This window comes from Nannospalax galili, unplaced genomic scaffold, assembly GCF_000622305.1.
Source record: "Nannospalax galili isolate Female #2095 unplaced genomic scaffold, S.galili_v1.0 scaffold95, whole genome shotgun sequence".
Taxonomy (NCBI): domain Eukaryota; kingdom Metazoa; phylum Chordata; class Mammalia; order Rodentia; family Spalacidae; genus Nannospalax; species Nannospalax galili.
This window is the reverse complement of record NW_008342393.1, coordinates 7,875,456-7,883,300: the sequence shown is the minus strand read 5'-3', so window position 1 is coordinate 7,883,300 and position 7,845 is coordinate 7,875,456.

Genomic DNA, 7,845 nt, shown 5'->3' with positions numbered 1-7,845 from the left:
CCTTCCAGTTCAGCTCTATCAACAGAAGGTTTTGCCTCAGGGCATGAAAAACAGTCCTACTATCTGCCAATATTATGTGGCCCATGCCTGCAGACCTTTGCTGACTGAGGTTTATATTTTACATTATATGGATGACATTCTTATTCCTCATAAGGATCCTAAGATCTTACAAGGAGCTTTTCAAAAACTCAAAACAAACCTCCAGGCATTAGGTCTCACTATTGCAGCAGATAAAATACTCTATTCAAGATGTCATCAGGCCCATAGCTCCTGTTCTTAACTTACCAGATGAGATTACCCTTTCAGAGGCACAGACCCTCTGTGGCGATATCAATTGGATATGGGGCTTCTTACCCATGTCCACAGAAGAGCATACACTGCTCTTTGACCTCTTTCAGGGTACTGATATGGTCTCCATTCCCCACAAGTTCTCTCCAGAGGCACAATGTGTTGTCACACACAATGATCAAGTCTCACCTGTCCCAAGTATTTGTAAATAGGATACAGCCAAAGTTGCCCATCCAAGCACTAGTTATTCCTACTAAAAATACCCCTTTGGGAGTGCTCTGGCAGACCCAGGGCCCCCTGATATGGGTCCACTCTTCATGGAGTCAACTTCACAAGGTCACCCTGGCTATTGAGTCATGGGCTATGCTGGCCCTTAAACTTGTCCACACCTCCTGCCTTATGTATGGCCACAAACCCAAATCGTTGGTTCTTCCCCTTCCACTTCACATGCTCCAGTCGTTGTTCCTTGACAACCCTGGCTTCCAAACAATCCTACTAGTCTATCAGGGGAAATATGACAATCATTATCCTAAACATAAACTCCTTCAAGGAATAAGACAGCTTCCCCATCCCTATTTCCCCAGGCATTCCCAAAGCATAACCCTCTTCCTAAGGCTCCTCTAATCTTTGCTGATTCTAGTAAATGCAAATTTGGTTATGTAATTTACCAGGAAGAACAACTCTCCTCACATAAGGTTTTTCCTTTCCAGGGATCTATACAGCTCAGCCATGTTACAGGTCTTTCAGGATCTCCCTAAAACTCCCTGTAATATTTTTTCTGACAGTGCTTATATAGTTCAGAATCTACAACAACTGGCCTTTGCAGCTTTCTGGCCCCACCAGAGTCCCCTTGATTTGTTGCCTGGGGCTTCTGGCAGAGGGCAATGCCACCACTGACAAACTTGTCCTGAGCATCACCCTAGACTCCACCCTAATTCAACAAGCTAAAGACTTACATGCCCGCTTCCACCTTTCTCCCTAAGCTATACATAGGCTCCTCCCTACCTTGCCAATTCAGAGCTGTAAACATTTGGTCCATGCATGCTTTTCTTGTGCCCCTCTTCTACATTTGGGGCCATTACAACCTACCGGGAAGCTCCCTAGAAGTCTTGGCGCCAAAAAGATATGGTTAATGGACGTCACTCATTTTTCTCCTTTTGGCAACCTCAAGTATATCCATCATATTATTAAGACTTATTCCAATGTCCATTTTGTGCTGCCCTGCTCTGGTGAGATGTTGTCTCATGCCATAAGTACTGTCAAATATGCCATGGTCCTTATGGGAATTCCTTGGCAAATAAAAACAGATAATGGTCCTTGTTATGTTTCTGCTACCTTCAGCCATTTTTGCTCTGACTGGAATATCACAGCCGCGATGGTCCCTTAAGCTGAGCTGCAAGCTGGTGGCGCCCAGTGCTCCGGAGGGGACCTGAGGGGGAGGGGAACTGAGGGGTGGGGACTTGACTGACAAAGGCCCCCCGCTATAAGGATCCCAATCTTTTTATACAACAAGCTTTATTCACCCTAAATTTTTTAAAATTTTACTCCAATGGCCTCCCACCAGCAATAAAGCATTGGGAGGCGTTCACTCAGCCCACTCCTGCCCCCATGGTGAGATGGAAGGACCATCTCACAAGTGAATGGAAAGGTCCACACCTATTATTAACACAAGGGCGAGGCTATGCTTGTGTCTTTCCAGATAATGTTCTAGCCCCCATTTAGATCCCAGCTCAAAACATCAGAATTGCCTGTGATGGAAAACCTCCCTCCACAACCATCGACCCCAGAGATGGTAGCCCTGACCCTGGAGGAAGCGAGACACCTCTCAATCACTGAGAGACCAACCCAACATCACAGACAACGAAAGCCAGCAACCTGGGGTGACCTCGAACATTTCACTCCACAAATAGAAATATTAGCTGAGCTAAGTCCTCATTCTAGAGGAAAACCTTGTCTATGTTCCTTATTATTTATGTTATCAGCATTGTTAACTCTCAAGCACTAGCAACTCTTTTTAACCCCCACTAACCCATCAATCTTACTTGATGGATTATTAATGTAGCCAATGAAAAGGAGGCAAATTCCGCATCAAAATTTACACTCCCGTGGTCAATGGTTCCCTGAACTACAGATGTACCATGTTCTTGTCTGCCTTAGCTGGTCCCCTTATTATACTAACTCTTCTCCTGATTTTTGGTCCCTGTATTGTCAAGGGTCTCCTTAATTTTGTTAAAGGTCATATTTCTCTAGTTCTGTTAGCTGCTGCCCCACCTCTAGATCTTGCCAGGCATGTCTCTACAAACAAGGACCACTGTTCCTTGCCCTTACCAACCTATAATTGGCCTCCAATGGGTTTTAACAAATTCTTGACCCTTGAGGAGGTTTTTAAACAAGCCACTACTGGATGTACTGCCTCTACTCTGCCAAACCACCCAAAGAGACCCACACTTAGAGGGTTGGTAGTCAATGACAGGTAAGATCCCAAAAGATGGGACAACCTAAGACAGGCATAGTCCACAATGGTGCAAGACCCTTGAGGTGGGGACAACAATGCCAAGGCAAAAACCTAAGCATCCACTGTTTGGCATGGAGTTGGCCCAGCCTTCTCTCGAGAGAACTCTCTATGTTGAAGGATTGGGCCCACATTAAGGGATCAATCCCTTGCCTCCAAAGCCATTCTACCTTGCCTTGATGCACAACAGAAAAATCCACCACATACAGCCCCTGGACTGATATCAGTATGCTATATATTCTGAACTGTGCCTCACTCTTAAAAATGAAAAAATAGGGGGAGATGTTGTGGAAAATCTTGTGACTGATTTTGCCTTTTGCCTTACATACCTGCCATGCTGGAATGCAGTGCTTCCTGTTTCTTATCAGAGAGAAAACTATGTAAGTCATATGGTTTCCAGGAATCCGAAACTTAGAGAAACTGAAACTTATCATGCTAATAGGGCATCTGGCCCGCTAGATTGTAATAGGATACTAATCTGCCATGCTAATAAGGGATCCCATATGCTGTGTTATGATTGGACTGTTACCCTTATATAAGCCCATACTTACATGCAATAAAGCAGATCTGTGTCACTGAACCTGGTCTCCTGCATCTGAATGTGGTGACGCTGGCACAGACTCCTCATCAGCCCTGGGGTCTGGACCGGATGACTGATCGAAGGAACTAAGAGAGCAGAAGAGCGGCCATAGCCAGAGAAGAGCAGCCACAGCCAGCAACCACATTTTAGGAAGTGTGTCCATGCTGGAAGAAGCACATCACTGGGGGTGGACTTTGAGTGCCCTTAAGCCAGGCGGAATATCAAGTGGTTTGCTGCTTCCTGTGCCTGTTTGAAGATGTGAGCAATCCTCTTTTTCTTCTGGTCACCTCTTGCCACCATACCTGCCCACTACAATGGACTCTTGATTCTTCTGGAACCATGAGCACAAATAAATTTTTCCTTTTGTAAGTTTCCTTTGTCATGGTGTTTTACCACAACAGTAGAAAAATAACTAATACAAGGGTCAAAATGACTGTAAGAGCCAGAGGTGGTATGTGAGTACAAGGAAACAGAATTTTCTGGTCACAGCAGGACACTTTCACATAAGAACTCATAGCAATTGGCACAAACCATACAAAATCTCTGCAAAGAGTAGGGGAGGGCTGTGGGCACAAAGCTTCACTTCTAGCTGAGGAGTCTTTGACAAGTGATAGGTGCTAGGAGGGAGAGACAGTTTCCTTTAAGTATATGCCCCTTGATAAGTTGGCCATGTTCCAGAGAATGGACCTACACTCAAACATTATAAGGGAACCCTTTGGGCTTCACAATAAAACTGAAGTATAGGATGTTGGGTATATAGGGATGTAGAGATAAATCTGAGAGGAGATTGGGGAGGGGGGTTGAATGTGATCAAAATGTATTGTGTAAAAATCTCAAAGAATTAATGAAAATATTACCTAAACAAAGAATGTGCACCATACAGTCTCATATTCTCTACATATTGACATTTTTTTTTTGGTCTCTGGGTTAATAACAATCTGCAGAAGAAGAATCTTCTCTGGTGACAGCTGAGAGAGGCACTAATCTGTGGGTATAACAATAAGTCATTATAAATCTATTTAATAGAATGATAGTAATAGGTTCTCCCATGTGGCTTGTGACCTTTCTAACCACAGGTTCTTAGCCCTGATGACAGTGTCAGACAGCAGTTCTCAGCCATAAATGGGACACCTATGTCACATCTTCTCCTAAGGCTCAAGGATCATTGTGAAGAGGCAGTAGAAATATTGTAAGAGCCAGAGGTATTAGATGAATGCAAGCAAAATGTGTTGTTTCAGCATCACAGGGCAGTTATACATATGAACACACAACATATGTAACAGCATGCACAAACCTGTGCAAATCCAAGTCAGACAGGGGTCCAGCATGCATGGGGAAGGTGGACAGAAAGCCCCTGTCCTAGCTGAGGTTAGACTGACAACTGATGCCTGCTATAAAGTCATTTATTTTTTTCTTACTGTTGTGACAGCTGGTCGGTTGACCAAGTAGAATGGAAACACACCCCGGAGACTTGGGATTGCATTTGATAGCTCTTTAAAAAGCTAAACAAAGCTGGGCATGGTGGTGCACACCTGTAGTCCCAGCCCTCAAGAGGCAGAGGCAGGCGGATCTCTGTGAGTTCAAGGCCAGCTTGGTCTACATAGTGAGTTCTAGGACAGCTGGGGCTACAGGGAGAACCTTTCTAAAAAAAGAAAAAAAAAAAAAAAAAGAAAAAGAAAAGCTAAGCAAAACAAATTTTAAAGTAAAGGACAGATAATAATGGAGGACATGAAATCAATGGGAAGTGGGTAGAGAGGACAGGAGGTGGGGAGGGGTCTGAATGTGATCAGAATACAGTATATGAAATTCTGTAATCAGTAGAAAAGAATGACACAGCAGGTAAAGGGGCTTGCTGTTAAGCCTGGGTGCCTGAGTTCAATCACCAGCACCCACACTGTGGAAAGAGGGAACCAGCCAACTCCAACAAGTTGTCCTTTGGTATCTACACACATGCCATGGTATGCACTTCTCAGGCCCTGTGCAAGCATACATACATACATACATACATACATACACACACACACAATTTTAAAAATATAATAAAACTTGATAGTATTATGGAAAAATGCTAGGTAATAGTCAAAAATATCCTAAAGTTCCTCTTAAATGACACGAAAGATTATGTCAATGAAGAGGAAGGGATGTTATGGAAATGGAAAGCTTTTGCAACATGATGATGATTAAGAACTTTGGGGAAGGGAGCACTCTGAAACAAGAGATAGGTATGGGAGAGGTGAGCAGGAGTCTTCCCTCCTGCCTGCACCTATGCTTGCCCAGGATGAAAGCCTTTGCTTTCCAAAGTTTTCACATTCTTTTAACCTTTGTGGTCATATGTTATCTTGCTTAATTATCACATGTATCATCACCTATGTGCTGTTTTGCCATTTTTTTGCATTTCCTCATATATGAATATAAATCCCCCCATGCAAACTGGAGGGTGCTGTTGAGTCCCTTAAGAAAGGAACCGTGGAACAGTCCACTAGAGTAAAATTATTAAACTCTCTTTCCTCACCTGACTTTGGCTATTGGTCTCTGATTTCTCTGTAACAACAGGAATAGTTAGATTATATAAAATATGCACATTTGTGAGGAGGACTGTAGGTATACATACTGATTTTTATACATTGACAAATAGCTTATAAAATTTTTTGATTAGATTCCAGGTAAGCAAAGAGATGCTTGTTCATTCTTTTGCCAACATCAAAATATGCTTTTAAATATAAGATAACTTAGTCTAAGTGAAAATTAATATACCATTTAGTAATCTACAGTTTTTGAAACTTACCAGAGTGTAGACAAGCAGAGCCTCCCCTTAGGAGTTGGAATAATGCAAAATCCTCCTGATTGAAGAGCACCTTGGCCTATCAGCATATGTTCACAGCTATGGAGTTCATTTAAACAAAGAAAGAGTGTAAGAAACCCAAATGGCAGCATCTCAGACAATGATCGCTGATGGGAAAATTGTCTTTAGTTCCTCAGTTCCTGGAAAGGAAGACTCCCCGACAGGGTTTCATTTCCTTCTACCCATTTTTTTCCTTCCTTTCTCCTTCCCTTCCTGCCTTTCCTCCTTTTGTCCTTCCTCCCTCCCTCCTTCCCTCCCTCCCTCTCTCCTTCCCTCCCTCCCTCCTTCCCTCTCTCCCTCCCTCCCTCCTTCCTTTCTCTCTCCCTCTCCCTCTTTCTTTGCAGTACTGGGAACTAAACCCAGGAAACCTTTCATATGGTACGCAAATACTCTAGCATTGAACTTTATCCTCAGGTTGAAATTTTCAATTCTTTTAAGAGTGATAAACACTCCTGCCAATTGTGTAAAAGCAAAAATCTTGACTGGAAAATGAGCAGAAGAGTACTGACCAGTTCTCATTTTTCCCTCTCTGTCCAAATGATCTCATGCATCAGGACAGAAGTTAAATTCTGGATCAGTTAGGAAATCTTCAATTTGGAAAGATTGTTGCTTATTTCTTGGTATCAGAACATTTTCATTATAGAAATTTAAAAAGTATTATTTCAATTTGCCTGTAATGGTGTTCTTATCATTTTAGATATTTAAGGACAAAAAAGATCTTTTAATTTTTATCTAATGTAATTCTGTAAGTATAATAGTGATCATTTAATATTCTTACATTTTCATACAGCCATGAAATCTTATTAGGCCAAAACCAACACAGAACTGGGGACATGGGCAGCAGGACCCAACCTTAAGCCATGAACTATTAGCAGCTGATCATTGCTGGGTGAGGGAGAGTCAGTCTTCTATAAGGGAGTGATGCTAGATATGCTGAACAGGCTCCAGTGGATGATCCCATACTGAGGGACATCTGGACACAATTGTGGCTCTACAGGCCTTAACATATATGACAGAATGCATGAAATATGGTGGGTGGAGACATGCGGATATGTAGATAAGAGAAATGGTTTATATTTGATTATTATATGGAATGCACAAAAATTCAATACAAAATAAATATTTAAATAGGAAATAGAAGAAAGAATGATGTAAGGAAACTACGGAGGAGGCGACAGCAGAACGAGGGGGTGGAACAAAAAGAGGACTGTCTTCGTTCCTTAGGGCTTCCGGCTCCTGCCAACAGTTCCCTCGAATTCCAGACTCGCAGTCATGTCAAATTTCTTCTACTGTCTAACTTGATTGATGAGCATGTCCAGTCTCATCATATAAAAGCTTCTTTTTTTTTTTTTAATTTTTCAGACCCCAACTCAATGAGCCCATCTAGAAATCGTGTGCATGTGCACCCTCCTGTTCCTCTCTTTTTTTCTCTTCCCCTTAATATTTTCTTAAAACAGGAACCTAAGTTATACCAAAAGACCTTTTCTTGAAGATAACTACACAAGTCGTTTTTCTTTTAAAAGAGGAGATGTGGCCCAAAGTCCCTGGGTTTTAGAAAACTTTGTGAGCTACAGATAAAATGGAATCAAATTACCTGATCTCTAGGAAAGATGTGTTGGGGTC